We start from the raw sequence: 21,852 nt of genomic DNA, 5'->3' as shown, positions 1-21,852 counted from the left end.
AAATAAATGATTTAATGATTATCATGTTTTCCGAATTTTATATTCTAGATACAGAAAGTTAAAAAAGAGGTATATAAGTAGGCACGTTACTCAAAATTAACACTGATAAAGGATGGGAAAAAAAGAGGTGGGTTTTAAAAATGGATTTGAGAGGTATATTGATTCTTGATCCACAGAAAGTGAGAGGTTATTTCAAACACTGACATAGCATACAGATATATGCAGACCCCAAAAGTTTGGGAAAAGGGATGAGAGCTTGGAAGGAAATAGATTCAGCCAAGGCAAAATAACAAAAAATGCACAAAAGTTAAGAGCTTAAATTTGATGTGGATATTGGAGGGTGAAGTGTCTTTCCTGTTTGACAACTTCAGAGTGACATAAAATGGAACCACAAAACTTCGGCCATAGCTCTCTGAGCAAAATGTAACATATTTCTTTGGGCATGGAGGAGTCAAGTCTAATCAAGGGGAAGAGGTGACTAAGACGTGTGAAGACATATTGACTTAGATGGTGAAGCACTGTCTAATCCATCAATGGATGGATGGTTGTGTGTATTATTGGATATATTTTATCAAGTAAGCTGTAGTGTAAAAGATGGATTTTAGAAAAATGATATAGACAGTGAGTTAATGGCATGTAGTAAGAGCCTGGAAGGTGAGAAAAAAATTACAAAGAAATCTGGTATAGCCCTGAATACCTCCTCCACAGAAACAAAGCAAAGGGGAAAATAAAACAGCATAGACGTGAAGAAGGAAGAGGTAGTTCACCATAACCAGGGAGAGATTAGAAGCTTTTAGATATATAGGAGTGGAGGTTTAGGCTGCATAAGAAATAGAAATCCTTGAGCATTGGAAATAGCACTGGTCACTGTTCAGAGGAAAATATTTCTATAAAAATTAAGACTGAGATTCAATTAAGTAGGTATTCAGTAAACTTTATCCATTGACTTATCAATGAATGAAAGGAATACATGGATACAAGCACTGATAAAATCAACAGCAAGCTAAAACTTTTGTGGAAAATTATCATACAGTACATTTTTCGATATGTGAGTACAGGCACCGTACGTAGTAAGCTAGAGGGACACCGAGGTCTTCAGACACCCCTGCAGATCTTGGTCCCTTCACCCAAAGCACAGTCTATATGAGCTAATCTCTCAGCCACACATTCTATGAGCTAATTTATGCCTCAGGGTCCCACAGTCTCTTACCTGAGTTTTATAGCTAAGAGTTTGTCCTTTGCCATAATCAAGTACCCTGGACATCAGCATTGTAATGGAATTGCACAGAGATGTAGACAAACTTACTTTTGTGGTGAAAAGAAAATCAGTCTGTTTAGAAAAAGCCAATTAGGCTTAATGAGAAAAGTTTCATCTGACTGACTAAATTTGGCCATGATTTTCTCTACAGCACATCCTGTAGACTCATCTAACAGAAAGGTGCGTAGCTTTTTCACAGAACTGCACAATCACAGAAAAGTCAAGGTTAGAAGGGACCTCTGGAAGTCATCTGGTCCAACTCCCTTGTTCAAGTACAGTCACCTGCAGCTGGGTGCCCAGGTCTGTGTCCAGGTGTCTTCTGAATATCTCCAGGGAGGGAGATCCACAACTGATCTGGGCAGCCTGTGACAGTGTTCCATGACCCTCACAGTAAAAAGTGTTTCCTGATGTAGACAGGAACCTCCTGTGTTTTAATTAGTGGTCATTGCCTCTGGTCCTGTCACTGGGCACCACTGAAAAGAGCCTGGCTCTGTCTTTTTTGCATGCTCCCTTCAGGTATTCATATACACTGATAAGATTCCCTTTGAGCCTTCTCTTCTCCAGGCTGAATGGTCGCATCTCTCTCAGTCTTTCCTCATACAAGAGATGCTCCAGTGCCTTAATAACCCTTGTGGCCTTTTGTTGGACTCTCTCCAATATGCCCCTGTCTCTCCTCTACAGGGGATCCCGGAATTGGACACAGCACTCTAGGTGTGGCCTCACCAGTGATGAGTATAGAAGGATCACCACCCTTGACATGCTGGCAGTGCTTTGCCTAATACAGTCCAAGTTACCATTTGACTTTGAGACAGTACAGGCAGCACAGGAACAACCAAAAAAAATGGATGAAATGCAGAGTAAATTTATTTTCATTATCTCACCAACCAGGGGTTTTCCAAAGCAGCACCTGGGCAGAGGCACACAAATGGGAACACAGGCCCTGCAGATCTCCATCAATGCTAGAGGATTGTCAAACCTGGTGTTTTTGCTTGTATATCAGGGATTTGTGCAGGCGTAGCTTAACACTGGGCTCTGATCTTTCACACATCAGGGCAGGAATCTCAAGCATGTGCCTCTAAGTCTATCACAGGACTATTTTATCTGAACACAGGTATTCTGATTGTCAAGCACACAAGGCTAAAAAACAATTAGTATGATATATGTGTTTTACAACACCCCAGCTGCAAGTCACTTGAGTGTGTTTACAATCACCCTCACCAATCTTTCACTATTTTCTCACAGCTTTTTTTGTTGAAAGGTCATATTGCTCGGTCTTCTTCAACCTAATTTCCACCACAACTACCAGGTCCTTTTCTGCTAGTTTGTTTTCCAGTTGGGTGGCCCCCAGCATATATTGGCATGTGGGGTTGTTATTGGTGTACAACTTTGAACTTCCCCTTCTTGACATTCATGAGGTTCCTGTCAGCCCATTTCTTCAGCCTGTGAAGGTCCCTTTGGATTACAGCATGACACTGTGGCATATCAACCATTCCTCCCAGTTTATGTCATCTGCAATCATTTAGTCATTTGTAATCCTGATGTGGAGAAAACAAAAAGAGCCTCCATGCAATCGCATATGTGTATGACTAATGTGGACCAATCATTTGATGTAACCTTAACCCAAAAGGTGTTGCTAGTCACTGAGTTGTGATAATCCTTCATCCTCTTCTTGCTTCACAGTGTTCATGGCTTGTCAGAAGGTGGCATTACCAGAGGTGCGCAACCCTGAGAGGTTTTATATGATGAGGAACAAGTAATATTTTTTACGATAAGTATACACTTTTTAGGACATACTCTTTGTTTAGTATATGATGGACCTATGTTAAGTATTGAAAGATGTTTTAATGTGGCATCTTTACATATTGTATCACAGAGATTACATAATAATCTGCATTTAGGGTAGCCTACCAATATCAAAAAGCAACGAATTTTTATTGGGTGACTTCCAAATATTTTTATTTTTTTTAACAAATGGGCATTGCTAGGTCCTTCACCTGCTAATTAAAATAGGTTTACCTTTGTTTGGAAGAGGAAAAAGTCCATTTAGAAAGGTGGCTGTAATAAAGCAGTTCTCAAAATCATGAGATTCTGCTACATAATTGATTATTTGCAAAAAGCCATGCATCTGTGAAGTTCGTGGTACCCCTGGGAAATAATGTAAAATAGATTAGGATATTAAATGTGAGAAAATTGGTTTTCACTGGCCAAATTACTAATCTTTTTCTAAGATAAGTGTTTCATTAAGACTTTCCACTGAGCACCCAGACAGCAGCTTCCTGATCAATAAAATAACTCAAAGAAAGCTTAGAAAACTATCTATGGGTGTGTGGGACCAACAATTGGCTTATTCTTAAAAAAAACCCAAACCAAAGCTGCAAACTTCAGTAAGTTTTGATCAATAGGCATCTATAAAATTAAAAGGTATTTCTAAAAAGCTGCATTTGTTGCTTGTTTTTTTAAAAATTATTTGTGTGCTGAACTTCACATAAAATATACTGCTATGAGAATTTATTTTCACTAGAAGCAATCCAGAGTAGACCGGATACATCAAAAATCTGTCATCTTCAGCTCTGATTCTGACGCTAGATTTACTAGCAGAAACCCAACTAATATCACTGAAGCTATTAATGGATTCACAGACTGGTAGCCTTGATTGCATTTATTTGGTTTTTAACAAGAAAGAAAATTATTTTTGCTGTTCAGTGGACTTTTCTATTTATGCGTTAGTCTAACCTTGATCTATTACATTAATTGATGTTGATTATATAACTAATGGAGACAGTTTTAGAGATACCATAAAATCTGCGGCATGTTATCTTACACTATAATGCAATTAGGTCATGTAACCTAAGCAGGGAGGGGTTAATAGCTGCTGTTGCAAGTTTCATCACTGCTCTGCCTTCTGAGTTAATGCTACATTAGAGATCTTGTAAATAAATGCTTCATAGAAAGGAAGCAGACCATGTATACTAGCAGCTTTCAATTGCCATGATAATGATTTCAACCTTAATCATCAGATTTTCTGTAGACTTCAGAAAAGTGGCTCTAGGCAGAGTGAAAAGAGGCCTCGGATGAATAGCTATGTGTTGAGCTAACGGGCATTTCAGATTCATGGAGGTGAGTGGCATGGGATCTCTGAGCCCACATGGACTTATTTTAAGCTGCTTTCAGTGATCAGGGCCATAGTACTCTGTATCTCTGTGACCTTTCAAGCAAAAGTAGTTCCATTCAGGTAGGCAATATCTCTCCAAAGTCTTTATACTTCTGCATGCATCTCTTTGTGGAAATCTCTGCTATCCAGTGAGCATCTGGAGTCTCATTTCATTGAACTGATGCACCATTATTCACGGGGATAGTAGGGAAGGAGAAGGGATTTCTACATCTATCTTGTAGCAGATTATTTTTATAGGAGCAAATTTTTTAGGAGATGCTTATCTCATTTTGCTTACAGCTTCAATTTATCTGTTTACTAACATTATACTAATATTATGTTTGGTGTTATCTGTTAAGTTGTGCCAGAGATAACGTTGTAACCTGCCCCCTCCCTTTTTCTAAAAAAAAAAACCTTAAAGAGAAACATCAACAAAATGGCTGGATGCTATGGCCATCCTGTCAGGTGTGGCAAATAGATTTTCTTATCCTTAGCATATGACAAAGATAATGATCAGTAAAGGCTTAATTAAACTTTTCCACTATTCCGTATGTTACTTATTATAAATAAAAACAAGCCATGACAAGAAAATATTATTTGCTATCAAGTTTTCTAATGGCAAAAAATGTTGTTTAATTTTCTATTTTACCCAAGAAATAGTTAAATAAACAAAGTTTGGTAGCAAAGATTGGATAAATCTTTAAGAATCATATTTGATGATTTCCTCTTGAGTGTTTGAAGGTTAACTTCCAACCTACAGTTCCTCTGAAGAAACTGTAAAATATTGCTTCATATTAGTGGCAGGCAGATTTCATTTTTTGTGTCTTAAATTATATCAATATCATAAAGATATAGTTAATAAATAAAGTAGTTATTTCAGTTGAACACAATACACTGACAAGAAGGAGCTTTCCTCAAAATGGTCAAGCATAAGTTCAATAGGTCTGAATATACGCTTTCATAACCTGTTTTTCTCATTTTTGAAATACCAGTAAGTACAGTATAATTGGGCAGGAAAGGGAATTTTGGATTTGGGGGAAAAAGAAGTATACTAAAAGAGCTCCTCATTAAAAATTTACATTTTTTACAAGTAAATTTCAAAGAAGACCAATTGCTAATTTAAACTTTTAGTTGGGCCTATGTACTAGGAGTAAAGAGAAGCATTTTTACTGAGGAGAGAAACAAACAAAATATCCACAATATGTTAAAAAAAAAAAGGCAAATAATGGATATAAAATCTTCATGGCAGTCTAAAAAAGAATTTTATATTTTATTCTACATTTTAGATCAATTCCTAGCTTTTCCCCCTTGTAGGCAGACTAGCTCTCTTATTTTTAAATAGCTCCAGAAATCCAGAAATTAATTTTATGGTGAGGCTTATGTGATGGCATGTGTATCACTTTGCTCAGACTGGTTCCTTTAGAGCACCTACCTTGCAATGTTATTCTGAATCACCTTCTGCAGAGGCTTCTCGCCACCAGTGATATTGTAAAGACTGCAGGAAAACTAACAGTGTAAATGAGAAATAATATGAAACACTATTGTAAATGTTCCTAAAATTTCCATTACCCTATGGTTTTCTAATGAATTATGATATTAATAGATTTAATGATCCTTAATGACAAGAGAGATGGAATATTTTCAAACAAGGCTTGCAGAATGACTATAACAGAGGAGCATATAATAACTTTGTTGACTGAAGCACAAAGTCCTAGTTCCTGAAGTGACATTTTCAGTCCACTCCTCCATTACTGAGTTTTGGGACATATGTCTATTGGATGTATGTCTCATTGTTGAGAACTCATTGGAATTGTTTTTCATTGCCTTCTTCGAATGACATTCGCTTGACTAAACACTGATACCTCTGATGTGAACGTCCGAGCTATTCACATTTAGGCTCTGTTTATAGCCAATGAAGAAAAATAAATATTTGTACACTGTGACTCATCTCACTAAAAAGTCATTGTCTAAAATATTTCAGATGAATTGTGCCCTAAAAATGCCCATTTGTCTTCACTGGCTACAAAAACAGCCTGAGGTGGCTGACAGATGCAGATACCAAAAGGGAGGAGTTCAATTCATATTTTCTCTTAGTAATTTCTTTGTCTCTATTGCTGCCTTTTTAGGAACACTGCATAAACAATAAGCCACTGTCTCTAGCTCTAAAGCATGGACCTACAGCATGGACCTACACCTTTCTTGAACACAAAAATGTCCTGATTCTGACAATAGTACAAGGTCAGACCCTAGATTGTCCCCACCTATGGCACTATGGCTGGCACATCTTGCCTGCAGTAGACTGCTGCAAGTTATCCTCTGCTAAAAAACGTGAGTTAGACTGCCCATCTCAATACAGTTCCTTTTATGCATCTCACATACCAGTTCTCTGACTCCAGGTATCAGTCTCTGCTGCTTCCCCCTGGCTTTATCCAGAACACAGTTTTGCTGCTAGTTTCTGCTCAATAGATTCATCACAGTACAACACACAGAGGACAGACTATTACCTGCATGCCCCACAGTAGGATCCTAATAGCTTTACTGCAGGGTATTTGAAAGTTGAAAGAGATACCCATTAAAGGGCTTAACTGCCACAGTGGACTCATGCCCTTAAGTTGTGCTAATGGGGGAAGTAATCTATGGACTGCCTGTATCTTTGACTCGACCACAGTACTTGGCAAGATCAGAAACTCAGTTCATACAATTCATTAAAAAGAAGCATCTGGTTTTAGGTGGAATAAATTCTCTATATGGCAGGGCATTAAGGCAGAGAGCTGTTTAATTTCAATGCAGTAACTGAACTGAGATTCTGATCTTGCCAGGTACTGTGGGCGAGACAAAGATACATACAGACTCTTTAGTCTAAGGGTAGGACATTTATTGTACACATCGTTCACCCTTAACTCCTCAGAGTAATGTGGTACCTTTTGTGTAGCCTTTGGTATTCACCAAAGATCTTGGAAAGATAACAGTTTTGACCAGGACCTTGAATCTCAGTTTCTTTTTACAGAAGAAATTTCTGTAAAAAGTTACACTGGGCTAAGGCATTGGGTATCCCTGCACTATGTGTACCTGTATTGTCCACTGTATGGTGATGTGTTTTGGCTCAAAGTTTTGTGATTCATTTTTTGTTTTGTTTTGTTTTGTTTTGTTTTGTTTTTTTCCCATTGAGGATGAAATGCCAGTTTTAAATTTACATGTCCTTACCTGGAGTTAGGGAAGTTTTGAGTTCATTCTTGCTAGCTCCTGGAATACACTTTGTATAGTTCATACTGTTAATATTAGATGCCAGCTAACTCAAAAACCCCCAATGCTTAAATAGAGCATTAGTGTGATCTCTGATTTTCTCAGACCCCATCAAAGATGCAAGGCATTTTGAGGACTTGTTTTACTTCTATTAAAGTAATAATATCTGTATTAAAGTTACAGATATAGCAATCTGGTGTCATCTTTATGACCTAAATCTAAACAAATAAACTGTTGGACACACAGTATAAACACTCAATGTGTATGTGCATGTTAGCTGGTCAAAATAGTTTCCATAAAGTTTATTAGATCTTACTGGCCTTCAAAAGTGAGAATTGTCCGATTTCATTCTATCCTTCTCAGTGTTACAATCCTATTTAGACTAGATTCTGCACTTTTTCTGTAGTCAACAGTTATAGAACTTCCAGAGGTCAACATACCTTTCCTAAGCATTTAAAACAAACACGATGAATTCAGTTATTCCTACTGAGAGAGAGAAAGCACAAGAGCAAGAGTAAGAACTTGATTTTTTACATAGCTAAAATGAGGTCACATGAATATTATCTACTTCAATATTTGTCAACCACATCTATAGGACCAGTAATGACTTCACCAGACAGATGAAAAAAGAATGTTCCATAGACTTCAAGCTGCTGAAGAACTCCAAACTTAACTACCAGTGTGGTAAATACATGCGAAAAAAAGTATTTGCAAGATATGTAGAAAAAGGAGGAATTATCGTTATTTCCTGGCTCTTTGGAACTACGAATTTCTAAGCCAAACTAAAGAAAAAATGCTACTGAATATGAATGAAATTAATTCAGAAATGCTAATTTCTCTTACTTGCACACCTGCTTAGCAAGTTGGATCTAAGCAAATTCACAAAATCACTAACTCCTTGGGCATACTTTTTCACCTCCTTTGTTAGGACTGTTATATCTTTTCAAAGTTGTATCTATGTCAAAGTAATATATGTGCAAAAATCAGACCCCAAATGTAGAATATACATGCAGGAAAATTATTTTGTTTATTGATTTTGTGAATGAATCTCTATGACAATAAAGAGGTTGAACAAAGCATTATCTTACAGAAACACCAGTTTAGGTTACTGATATATTTGAGTATTTGTAGAAAAAACTTTTTTTTTTTTTTTTTTTAATGGGTTGTAGTCTACCTAATAAAGGAAAAAAGACCTCACAACTAACTGCAGAGAAAATTGAGGTTCTTGTAAAATCATTTTCTAGTAGATCTGAGTTCCTTACTGTTAATTGCGTACATCAGAGGAGGAACTTGGCATCTGTACTACTCCTGAGATGCATGATATCCCAGGAAAGAACAAATGAATTGTGTTATCCACCATGTCCAAAAATTATAGGATAACTTAATCATTTTACTGGACCTCTGAGGTTCACTTGAGTATTTACCTTCATGGAATATCACTGGAGGAATTAAATCAGCCTATTTCATTTTTTCTGGACAGTATACACAACAGTGAGTAAAAATATAAAAGGGACCAAATATTATTTGGATTTGAACATGGATTCCACGAAATTCTGAAGAAGTCAAAGGAATTAAGATCATTTTGATTTACACCAAAAAATTCTAATCCAAAATAAGAAAAAAAGAAAAGAGAAACACCCTATCAATCTTATTCAAGAAAATATGATAATAACATGGGGTAAGGTGAAAATGCTTATATTGGAGCTTCTTTTGTTTTAGATGAAGCAAGCTGTCCAATTGATTTCAATGAGATTAAAATCAAGGGCTTAAAGTTTTTTTTTTGTTTTGTTTTTGGTTTTGTTTTTTTTTTTTTTTTTCCAAATTGAGGCTAATATGAGCAGATCATAGTTAAGCTGAAGCCAATAGGAAAAGAATTATAGTATGATAGGTGGTATGAATTCCATGTTTCTAATGTTAGAAGAACAAAAAAAAAAAATCACACAGTAGACTTCTGCATAATTAACCACATAAGGATTTGAAAATGAAAAAAAAAAAAAATAAGGAAGTGTTTCTTCACATACATGAGAGCTTAATTTAAAGATATTTTTGTGTTTAATCAAAAGTATTTTCTATTCCATTTTATGGGGACTTCCCTTTTCCAAAAGAAATGATGGTCAATCAAGAAGTATTAGAGTCCTTCAAGAGCTTATCTCAAACTTAAATATTAGAGAAAAAAAAGAAGTATCTGGCCTTCCATATTATTTAATGTTTTGAACTGATAAAATTATTTTTAAAGGAGTAAAACCAACCATGATTTCTCTGGTATCTATATCCTACATTTGCAGATATCACATTCATAAAACAGTGTTTTCCGGTTTTTTGCTTGTGGGTTTCAGAATACAAGGGTCAAAAGAACAAGTGGCAAATATCCATAAGGTGAGCTGCTGTGGACCTTACTGCTATGAGTTAATTGCTCTACTGGAAGTCTTTCCTGAACCTCAGAAAAGACCGAGTATGTGAAATCACTCTGTTGATCCCTTCCCCAACCTTTTGATTCTACACAAAGCAGAAAGTACTACACTGTGCTAAATCTACAACTTGGTTTACTCCAACCATATATAGTAAGAACATACCCCATCAATCTGGACCTTAAATATGATGGAAGATATGAAGCTTAGAGAAGTATTGTGTTTATACAAATATACAGATACTGATTTTGCAGACATGTTATATGATACATTGAAGTGTCAGAGAGGGTTGAACACTTTCAGAATTCAAAAAAATTAAGGTCTATTTCACAGAATTACATAAGGTTTGAAGTTGGAAGGGACCTCTGGAGGTCATCTGGTCTAACCTGTCTGCTCAAACAGGGTCACCTAGAGTCAATTGCTCAGGAACCTGTTGTGGTAAGTTGATCTTGGCTAGCTGCCAGGTGCTAACCAAGCCACTCTGTCACTCCCCCTCTTCAAACACACAGGGGAACAAAATATGACAAAAATTATCATGGGTCAAGATAAGGACAGGGAAATCACCAATTACTGTCAGAGGCAAAACAGAGTGAGCTTGGGGAAATTAATTTATTGCTAGTCAATTCAGAATAGGATAATGAGAAAGAAGAACAAATCTAAAACCCACCTTCCCCCCACCCCTCTCAACTTCACTCATGACTTCTCTACCTCTTTCCTCTGAGCAGTTCAGGGGAATTTTGAATGGGGTTTGCAGTAATTTTGTAGTTGTTTGCTTCTGCTGCTCCTTCCTCCCTTGCTCCAGTGTGGGGTCCTATTTATGGGATATAGTCCTTCATGAACTTCTCCAGCATGTGTCCTTTCCATGCCACGTAGATTTTCAGGAATTGAATGTTTCATCATGGGTCCCCCATGGGGCCACAAGTCCTGCCAGAAAATATGCTACAGCATGGGCTCTTCTTCACAAGCTGCAGTTCCTGCCAGGAACTTGCTACAGCATGGACTGTCCATGGGGTCACAGCTTCCTTCAAGGCACACCCACCTGCTTTGACGTGCAGTCCTTCATGGGCTGCAGGTGGATATCTGCTCCACTATAGACCTCCATGGGCTGCAGGCAGACAACCAGTGTTACCATGGTCTTCACCATAGGCTTCAGGGGAATCTCCAGGAGGCACCTGGAGCACCACTTCCCCATCCTTCTTCACTGACCTTGGTGTCTACATAGTTGTTTCTCTCATATATTCTCACTCCTTTCTCTCAGCTGCTGTTGCAGAGCATTTTTTACCCCTTCCTAAATATGTTATCACAGAGGCACTGCCAACGTTGCTAATTGGCTCGTCTTTGTCCATTGGTGGCTCTGTCTTGGAGCTGTCTGGAACTGGCTCTGTGACATGGGGACAGCTCCTGGTGTCTTTGCACAGAAGCCACCCCTGCAGCCTCCCTGCTACTGAGACCTTGCCATGTAAGCCCAATATCCATGTCCAGATAGTTTTTTAATATCTCCAAGGAGGGAGATCCACAACTGATCTGGGCAGCCTGTGACAGTGTTCCATGACCCTCACAGTAAAAAGCGTTTCCTGATGTTAAGAGGGAACCTCCTGTGTTTCAATTAGTGGTCATTGCCTCTGGTCCTGTCACTGGGCACCACTGAAAAGAGCCTGGCTCTGTCTTTTTTGCATGCTCCCTTCAGGTATTTATACATATTGGTAAGATTCCCCTTGAGCCTTCTCTTCTCCAGGCTGAATGGTCGCATCTCTCAGTCTTTCCTCATACAAGAGATGCTCCAGTGCCTTAATAACCCTTGTGGCCTTTTGTTGGACTCTCTCCAATATGCTCCTGTCTCTCCTCTACAGGGGATCCCGGAATTAGACACAGCACTCTAGGTGTGGCCTCACCAGTGATGAGTATAGAAGGATCATCACCCTTGACCTGCTAGCAATATTTTGCCTAATCCAGCCAGATTGAGGAGACAGCTGAACATCATTTTTATAGTAATCTTTTTCTAATTAAAGGCTCTGATGTGAGCAAATAGATCATTTGCAGAAAATGAATGTTATTACACTAAGAAATGGATAAAATTTAGTTACTGTATTGCTTACCTGAATGTGAATATATGTCAAGATGGATGAATGCTATTGTTAGACCTCCAGATTGTCAAAAAAAAGTCACAGCACATTCTTTTTTTTTTTTTTTTTTTTTTTTCAAGTGTGTTAGGATGAAAAAAAAACATACCTGTGCAGTAGAAAGAATTTGTTTAATTTTTTGATTTCAGTTTTAGTCTTACATTTAAGTATCATACAAAAACTGGTAGTCAGCAATAATATAACTGTTGAGGGTGTGATCCAAAAGGTTTCCAGCAGCAGATGACAAGTTGTTTTACTTGAAATGTATTCTCCAGAACAGGAATTTTTCCATTGTTTTTATTCTATTATTTTTCAAGCTGTGGATTCTGGGACTTGTTTGAAGATTACTGAATCTTAAACTGACTTCTGTATCTCTCATTTAGGACCACAGTATTTTAATGGTTAACATCCGTTTAATGTGTAGAATGTAATACAGAGTTTTTTGCTACATCAGTAAGGCATTTCATAAAAACTACTGTATAGTAGGTGGAAGTGGTGGTGAATAATAATAAGGTTGTAGAGAATTTAAAAAAAGGTTGTTTTTCTGAAAATAATTTAGGTATTGAGCTAAAAAACATGAGCTATATTAACATTAAAATTACCGATTCACCAACACTTCTTTATGGTCCTAAGAATACCAGCTTAGAAAAACAATGAAAATCAATGTTCTTTTTATGTGGACCAGAGATACACGTAAAAATTAATACAAATTTAGAAAAGTTTTTCCAAATGTTCTCTTAATGTAATTCTACATGCTGACCTTAACATTCTTATCAATAAAACACAAGAGCTTGTATTGTTTCATGCTAGGATTTCAAATTGCTGACATATTCTCTTGATGAGTGTCTTTAGCTCCTACCTCAGCAAAGGTCCAATGAATGTATCAGGGACCTCAGCACTCCTTCTGTAATAGAAACATGAACTGTGTTCTGATGAAACCTAATTCTTTTGGAAACTAACTGCAAAATGACTCTGTGACAGTAATTCTGTATCATCCTCTTTATATCTGCAACTAGGAAAAGTAAAGCTTAAAGCAATGTAGCCCATTCATCTCTCCTTTCCCTGTAGAGGTGTAGTGGTGTTCAGGCAGGTGAAAATGAGGTATTAAGAGGGCTTTAACCCTTCTATTACTACTGGCCAATGTAGCTTGCTACTTTATCAGAAGGCACAGTTCAGATCACACCCTGCATTTAGACTGAGACTGAATCCTAGCCCTTTGACATGTTATGTCAATTTAAACCTGTCACTTTCTTTTTCAGGATGTATGATCTTCTCTATGTATAGAATAATATGTTTTTAGGCTTATGTCACTTGACTTTAATTGTCTTATCTAAACTAGATGATTTAGGCTCCCTATACAGTCAATACATATTGACTAAAAGTTCCCAAAGGTGACTCATTTAAATTCCCTAGATAGCAGTTTTAAAAGAGGAATGAATGCTCCTTCAAAGTGTCTCACTCTTTATTTATTGACTATAAAAATAACCTATGCAATTAGTTTAGTCTAGATCCCTAAGTTTTAAATAGTTAAAGATAGCTGGAATGAACATTGGTCTGTTGCCATTACTACCGCCCAATAGTCTATCTGTAGACAGTACAGTCAACTGTATTTCCTAAAATGTTCTTAAAACTTTTCTAATATCAAAATCCTACCTGAAAGTCTAACTGTGGCAAAAAGCTGTGTGGGAAAAAACAAACAAACAAACGAAGAAGCAAAACAACACAAACCCCCCTAAAATCCCAGATGCGTGAACAAAAGCCAGCTAAGCAGAAATGTGTTCAATACTCCAGTGCACAAACTAAATAGTCACTCAATAACTGCAGGAGGAAACGTGCATGCGGGCACACAATTATATCAGGCATCCAAAAACTGCTTGTGCCAGGCAGGACAGAGCATGACAAGAGGTGGACATCTGAGCCATGATATCTGTGGAGTTTCAGAAGAAGCACCATTAATTCGTGGCTGAAAGCTTACTTAGAAACAGGCTGTGTGAGAACACATTTTTTAATTGGAGCTCTAGGGACCATGGACACATCTTCATCAAACGCAAACACAGCCTCCCTTGGAAAAGAAAGTATTCATACAGTGTTGTTGATGATCAATATTTTTGAACTGTAAATATTTAGTAACCAAATTTATGATTGGCTCTCACATGTGTGGATGAGGGAAGTGGGACTAACCATAGCTGCAAATGAAGCCAAGCAAGCACACTGTGACTCACTGATCTGTATATTAGAAATACATGACTCAGGTATATAACTGTAGTAAATTAGAGGAAAATGTCTGAATTGCCTGCAACTGGAAATCAGGCAGATATTGAGCTTCTTCCATTTTAAGTTTACAGTTGTTAATTTCGTATAAATTCTTAATGTAGAGAATTAACAAGGTAAGAAAAGCCACAGAATTATGGCTTACTGTCAGTTGTCACTTTTTGATGGAAGTAGTTATGCTATTGAGAGGGGATGTCGTAGTTTGAGCCTGGTCGGCAGCCAAACACCACACAGCCGCTCACCCACTCTCCCCAACTTGGGAATGGGGAAGGAATTGGAGGGGCAAAGGGAGACCCACAGGTTGAGATAAAACCAGTTTAATAAGATTAATAAAATAATACAGTGACAGTATGAATGGGTAACGTACAATGCAAATGCTCACCACCCACCGACCGACACCCTGCCAGCTCCCGGCTATCAATACTGAAACACAATGTCGCAGTGACAACAATCCGGGAAGTGAGAGCGCACCTTCCCGCCCACTCTTTCCTTTATATGGTGAGCATAACATCACATGACATGCAATATTGGCCAATCTGGGCCTAGTGCTCCAGCTGTGTTCCCTCCCTGCTTCTTGCGTGCCTGCGCACAGTCAGGGCTAGTGGAGATGGAGAGTTCCTGAAATCTCAGTGTGCCATCAGCACTCCTCCAGCTACCAAAAATGAACATGAACTCTATTCCAGCCCAAACAAGGACAGGGGCTTATACTATGTACTAGAACCATCTTAGAAATCTTTGCTGGCAAAATTTTTACATGGTTGTGGTTGGAGTATTTTAATTTTTTTACCACGGAATTTTGGAGATAGACACTTCAAGAAGACCTGTTAGATGGCAAGGACAATGCTGCGATTGCTTCCTGCTGTTCCTGGTGACTACTAGAGCATGAAACCAAAAGCCAGAATGCAGCTATAGTTTTAGGTGCCATCAGCTTTCAGTATGACACAGTACCTCATTGTTGCTCAGTATCTGCATAGCTTTTTTAAAATTTGGGTTTAGGAGAAGAGGTAGAAGAGTTTCCACTATTTTTATACCACTTAATGTTTGAGCTCTAAGAACCATTGAGATTCTCATATGAAACTACCATTTTCTGTGGTTTTTTTTGATACAACTGGACTGCAGTTAGATGTCAGCCTAGTCTTTCTATGTCCTTTTGACCTCTGATTATACAAATCAATAAAACACCAATATGATATAACCTTGTAACATCAATAGGTGAAATGATATCTTTCTGGGATTCCCTTTAACTATGCTAATACATTATTTCAAAGTGCTACTTGAAAAGTTAGACAGTTTGTTGCAGAAAGGCAGTATATTCCATCAAGTCTGTGTGCAGTAAACAGTCTAGATTTTTTCATTAACATATCTACACAAAAAAAAAGATGTTTAGAAATAAGTTAAAGGTTAATAAGTTAAATGTTTATAAATAAGTTAAATAAATAAATTATCTGCATTTTTGTTGTTGTTTTTTTTTTTTTTTTTCCCTCACAAATATTTTAGGTTCTGTAGGTCAGTACATAGTGCTTTTTTATAGCTTGTTATTTCTGTTAAACTACATGAAAATGTATTTTGTGTTTATATACTGGCTTACAGTGTGCAATGACTTATGAAGAAGTGCAGAAAAGTAAGTTTTTTAAATAGTTAGATCCTTCCATTTTGTTTTGGTCCAATGCTTGTTTCCACACTCTCAATTTTTTTCATGGCAGGAGAGAGTCCAAGTACAGAACATGTATCAACAGGCACAATAGTGAGACTCATTGCTAAAATGTGATTGAAATCAGCATGATAAGTTATTCTTTAAATGCTGTTGTGCAATTTTATTACATAGTTAAGCAACAAAATGAATGTGTCATTGGTTATGGATATAAATATATCTCAACATGTTTTAGCTAGTATGTCAGGAAGGAAAATACTGCTTCTTAGATTTTGTGATTTTCACATAGGAAAAAAAAAAAAAGCATATAAACACAGATTGTCTAGTTGTGACCATTTAAAGGAACTTTCAGCAGTAGTGGCATGCAAACCAAAGGTAAAATGATTCAAAGACAATGCTCATAAGATTAATGTAATGCATCCTTGTATGCACGTACAATTATGTGTAATAAATTAAACATATTCTACTCAGGATGGTAATATCTAAGACTATAGAGTTTTATACAACTGTGGAGGGATCATGGACCATATAGAGCTCTATAAAATATTAAAGCGATCATATAGTACTTAAAAAGACTAGATATCAGAATTAAATTTCATTTTTTTCTATCCAGAAAATCTGTATGGAAGACTATCTTCCATATCCATTAAATGTAGCACAAAGTCAACATTTCTTTAAAAAATAATTTTCTATCTAATAACACCTTTCCTGGAAACTAATGGTTAACTAACATAAAGCTTAGCACGTAAAATGAGATTTTAAGAACTGGAGTACACTGAAGGAGAAAGAACTACTAACAGTGCTGTCTCAGGTATGAAGGTCTAAGCAGATGTAAGGAAACCATAAAAATGTCTTCGGCTGAATCTGCAGTCTGCTCACAGTCAGAAAGCTGAGCTACTGGATGTGAAAGTGATTCTAAGAAACTGAAACAAAAAGTAAACTTTAGCCATATATGGTTTGGGGACTGTATTTAACTCATGCTAAACAGCTAGTTTGAGTGCCAGTGTCTGTAGTAAGACTAAAAGCAAGGCAGGGGTAATAGTTACTTCTGTCCTCTAGGATGGATGGACAAGTAATTAACATATGTAGAGTGTATTAATGAGCAAGAGGTAGATAATACATCATAAATTCAATGTCACCATTAAGACCATGACTTCTGGTGACTAATAAAATGACAAATTTAAGTTTCCTTAGCTCACATTCTGCAAGTGTTTTGCACAATCACTTTGGTTGCCCAGGAGAAAAATCTCTAATCATCTCCAAGAGAAATCTATACATCTGCTTTCTGTCAGTGTTGTGGGGTCTCAACTATCTGTGTCTGTCTCTTCCTCCACCACCTCAACTTTCTTGTAGGCCCTTCTCCCTTGTGAATACACTCAACGGCTCTCAGAAAAAGATCAAAGCTATCCTCCTCCCAAAAGGATGTTTACCCTATGTGGGCAGCGAGGAAGGACAGCTGGAAAACCCCCCTCATTCTTGTTCAGACCCAGCATTTGAACAGAATCTTCATTAACAAGCAAACTATGAATAAACAGGCAAACCTGATTCTGCATGATTGAAAACCTGCCATTTAATTTCAATTAAGGAGTTATGAAACAGGAAATAGAATAGACTAGAATAAAAAATTGAATAGTAGTTTAGTAATGAATGACAGTCAATTTAACAGTAGTTAAGCTAAGAATTTAGATTATCAGGTCATAGTGAAGGTACAAAATAGAGATGAGTATTGTTTTCCACAAACAAATCTTAAAAAAGAACACCTTCCACTAGATCAGGCTGCTCAGCGCCTCATCCAAGATGGCCTTGAACACTCCCAGGGAGGGGGCAATGAATATCTCCATGTCCTTTTCCACAGGCCTGGATTTGTGTTTGGGATTGTCTTGACACTTGTAACTGGCCTAGTTGAATTTCATAAGGTTTTCAGGGGCCCATCTCTCAAGCCTGTTAAGGTCCATCTGGATGACATTCCTTCCCTCCAGCATGTCAACCACACCACACAGCTTGGTGTCATTAGTAAACTTGTTGAGGGCGTACTCAATCCCTGTCCATGTCACCAATAAAGACGTTAAACAATGACAGTTCCAATACTGACCCCTGAGAAACATCACTTGCCACTTCTCTCTACTTGGACATCGAGCCATTGACTGCAACACTTTGAGTGCAACCATCCATCCAATTCCTTATCCACTGAGTGGTCCATCTGTCAAAAACATGTCTCTCTAATTGAGAGACAAAGATGTCATGCGGGACAGTGTCAAAAGCTTTGCACAGCTCAGGGTAGATGGTGTCAGTTGCTCTTCCCTTATCTGCCAATGCCGTACTATGCTACCCCGTCATAGAAGGTTGTCAGATTTGTCATGCATGTCTTGCTTTTAGCGAAGCCATGTTGGCTGTCACCAATCATCTCCTTATTTTCCATGTGACCTAGCATAGTTTCCAGGAGGATCTGCTCCATGATCTTGCTGGGCACAGAGGTGAGACTGGCTGGTCTGTAGCTCCCCAGGTCTTCCTTTTTTCCATTTTTAAAATGGGGGCTATTTTTCTCCTTTTCCAGTCAGTGGGAACTTCAGTGGACTGCTATGACTTCTCAGATGTGATGGATAAAGGCTTAGCCACTTCATCCACCAGTACCCATGTATACATCTCATCAGGTCTCATGGACTTGTGCACCTTCATGTTCCTTAGATGGTCTCAGACCTGATCTTCTCCTACAGTGGTCAGTTTTTCATTCTCCCAGTCCACACCTTTGCCTTCTGCGATTTGGGTGGTGTGGCTGGAACACTTGCTGGTGAAGACTGAGGCAAAAAAGTCATTGAGTACCTCAGCCTTCTCTATGTACCAGGTAACCAGGTTTCCTGTTTCCTTCCGGGGAGAGCTCACGTTTTCCCTAGTCTTCCTTATTTTCAGTGACGTACCTATAGAAGATTTTCTTGTTGCCCTTGACATCTCTGGACAGATTTAATCCTGTCAGAGCTTTGTCTTTCCTAACCTGATCCCTGGTTCCTCGGACAGTTTCTCTGTTTTTCTCCCAGGCTACCTGTTCTTGTTTCCACCCTCTGTAGGATTCATTTCTGTGTTTGATTTTGTACAGGAGCACTTGTTCATCCATGCAAGCCTTGTGGTGTTCTTACCTGACTTCCTCTTTGCTGGGACGCATTTCTCCTGAGCTTGGAGGAGGTGATCCTTGAATATTAACCAGATTTCCTGTGCCCCTCTCCCCTTGAGGCCTTTATCCCATGCTGCTCTGCCAAATAGATCCCTGAAAAACCCAAAGTCTGCTCTCCTGAAGGACAGGGTAGTGAGATTGTTGTGCACCCTCCTCACTGCTCTAAGAATCTGGAACTCCACAATTTCATAGTCACTGCAGCCAAGGCTGTCTTTGAGCTTCACATTCCCCACCAGCCCCTCGTTGTTGATGAGAAAAAGGTCCAGCATAGTACCTCTCCTCATTGGCTCCTCTGTTGCTCAGAGAAGGAAGTTATCAATGCATACTAGGAACATTTTGGATTGCTTATGCCCTGATATAATATTATTTTATGCCCTTGTAATATTATCTTATTACATTGTGTATAGTAATATTTTTCATAATATTAGGTTACTAAAGAAATTTTATCATAGAGATTACATTCCTCGGACCCTGAATGTCTGCTCAGGCAGATGTTCCCACCAGCAGATGTCAAAATCTTTTTGAAGATTAATCAGTTCACTGAAATAGATTTATTTATTATATTAATTCCTCATTAGTGTTCTTTTTAATGTTCCTGACTTTTTAATTTTTCTGTTAATTCTTTTTTTTATTATTATTATTTATTCTGTACCAACATAATCATATTTAGACGCACTTTATATCATTGTTGCACATAAATATACTCTCATCTTTATTGTATTATATTTGTTTTGTTCTTTATATGGTATAATTAAATCAATAGATAGAAATATTGCCTCTATTGACATAAAAACTTTATGTCAGTAAACTACATCGGTTCCTTTGATTCTCTTGATTTCATAACTAATGTTTGGAGATCAGTGCATCATGTCAGTAAGTATAATTTCAAGGATGTTATTTGCAAGCTTCTTTTGAACAGGCAGCACTGCATCCCCAGTGTGTTAGCAGTGATATTCCCATTACACCTGAATACAGTCATAATGTTAGTTTGTAAAAGATCTTTTCCTGATGCAGAAAAGCAGTCAGAATTCTAGATATATGCTATATGGTGGGAGAGGTGTATGTGTGGTGGAACTGCATGATCTTTAATGTCCCCTCCAACCCAAACCAGTTTATGATTCTATAATTCTATGATAATGCTTTTCCAGATAGCTCATATGCTAACTAGCAGATATACTAGAGCTATGTTAGCTACTGCTGCTACTTTTAAAAATTTTAGGAAAAAATGTTATTCACTCTGAAATATTCAACCAAACACAGTATGGTTAAAATTCATATTTCTGAAGTATTTGCTTACCAGGTGTTTTAATTAGGGGAGTAACAAGTTATTCAGCTATATTTGAATATCACCTTAGTTTAATTCACACTTCCCTGATAAATAAACCCACAACAGCAGTCGGTGAAATTAAAATATGGGACACCTATGTTTTTGCTTAGTATCAGCTTGTATTTTAGCATTTTACACTGCTGAATATAAATATCCAAAGGAAAGGTGTAAACTAATCTAGAAGGAAGGGGCTGATTCATGACAGGACAGTTCCAGTTTTAAGCAGGTGTAGAACAAACAAATGAATTTCTTCCTAACTATTGCTGTGCAAATAATTTGCAATGAATAATTTATCTAACACATTTAGATTATTTTTAGCTTTTTGTTTGTTTGTCTGGAGAAGAGACATAATAAATTATTAATTCAGCTGTTTTAAATATTTGTAATGATTTTTATTTCTAGTGTTTGACTTGATTAAAATCGTTCCCTGGGAATACTTACCATTTTTTATCACGGTTGTTATAATTTCTCAGAGATGTCATAAAATGTCTCTTTGTCCAGTTGATAGGTATCTAAACATTTCTTGCTGCAGTTTGAATTCTAAAATTACTGTTTTGCATAGTGCTGAATCTGTTAAATTTAGTCAAAAGAATATTCATATAAAACAACATGGAAAAGTGTAAGTCAAACCGAAGTAAGTATATATAAAACGTGGAGCTGTATGAACATTTATTGTAGTCTTCATATAGTTCTTATCAGTCCTGAATACATTGTTAAAGATAGAAAATATAATTTAGAAATAGAATTGGGAAAAATAGGTTTGGGAAAAATTTTCATCAATATTGCAAGATGAGGCTTTATTTCTTGTTTGAACCTTCCTGTACTGTGTTTTTCAGCATTGCAGTTTCAACGTTTCATTGCTGAAAGTAAATACACTATTTCTTTTGTAATTCTAAAAGTGCAACCCAATGGATAACTTTGTTCCCAAAAGAAAAGTGGGAGGGTTGACTCTGATTTCAGCTGCTTCTTAAGAGACACCAAGCTAAAACCAAATTTCCTCTTGATGAGAAGTAAACTGGGAGGCATGTGTCCCACTGTGACCCGCAATTTTGTTAATGATGATCTCCATGTTAAATCTGACCACTGTTTTTTAGCCAAATTTCTAAATAGCATAAGGAATTTATTTGAATGGAAAAAATATTCATTGAAAATTGCACATTGGTAAACCCCTCAATATTGTGACCCTCAGAAGTAGATCAATGTTGTTTCCTAATGCGACTGTCTTTAGAAGTTAATTTGTAGGCTTTTCTAAGTGTT

At 37.3% G+C, this 21,852-nt stretch overlaps 1 protein-coding gene across 5 annotated transcripts in view; it reads right to left on the bottom strand.

Moving 5' to 3' along the window:
• MGAT4C (MGAT4 family member C) overlaps window positions 1-21,852 on the bottom strand; it is a 440,656-nt gene that overhangs the window by 16,894 nt on the left and 401,910 nt on the right. Inside the window, exon 1 of one of the 5 annotated variants that reach the window (XM_033000013.2) lies at window positions 12,157-12,184. The exons of the other annotated variants lie outside the window; for them this stretch is intronic. The gene's annotated coding sequence lies outside the window, so the exon portion shown is untranslated. Of the gene's footprint in view, window positions 1-12,156; window positions 12,185-21,852 lie in introns of those variants that run through there. 5 annotated transcript variants of the gene reach the window in all.

This window comes from Tyto alba, unplaced genomic scaffold (genome assembly GCF_018691265.1).
Source record: "Tyto alba isolate M040663 unplaced genomic scaffold, T.alba_DEE_v4.0 Super-Scaffold_2, whole genome shotgun sequence".
NCBI lineage: Eukaryota > Metazoa > Chordata > Aves > Strigiformes > Tytonidae > Tyto > Tyto alba.
This window is presented reverse-complemented; position numbering and strand designations above follow the sequence as displayed.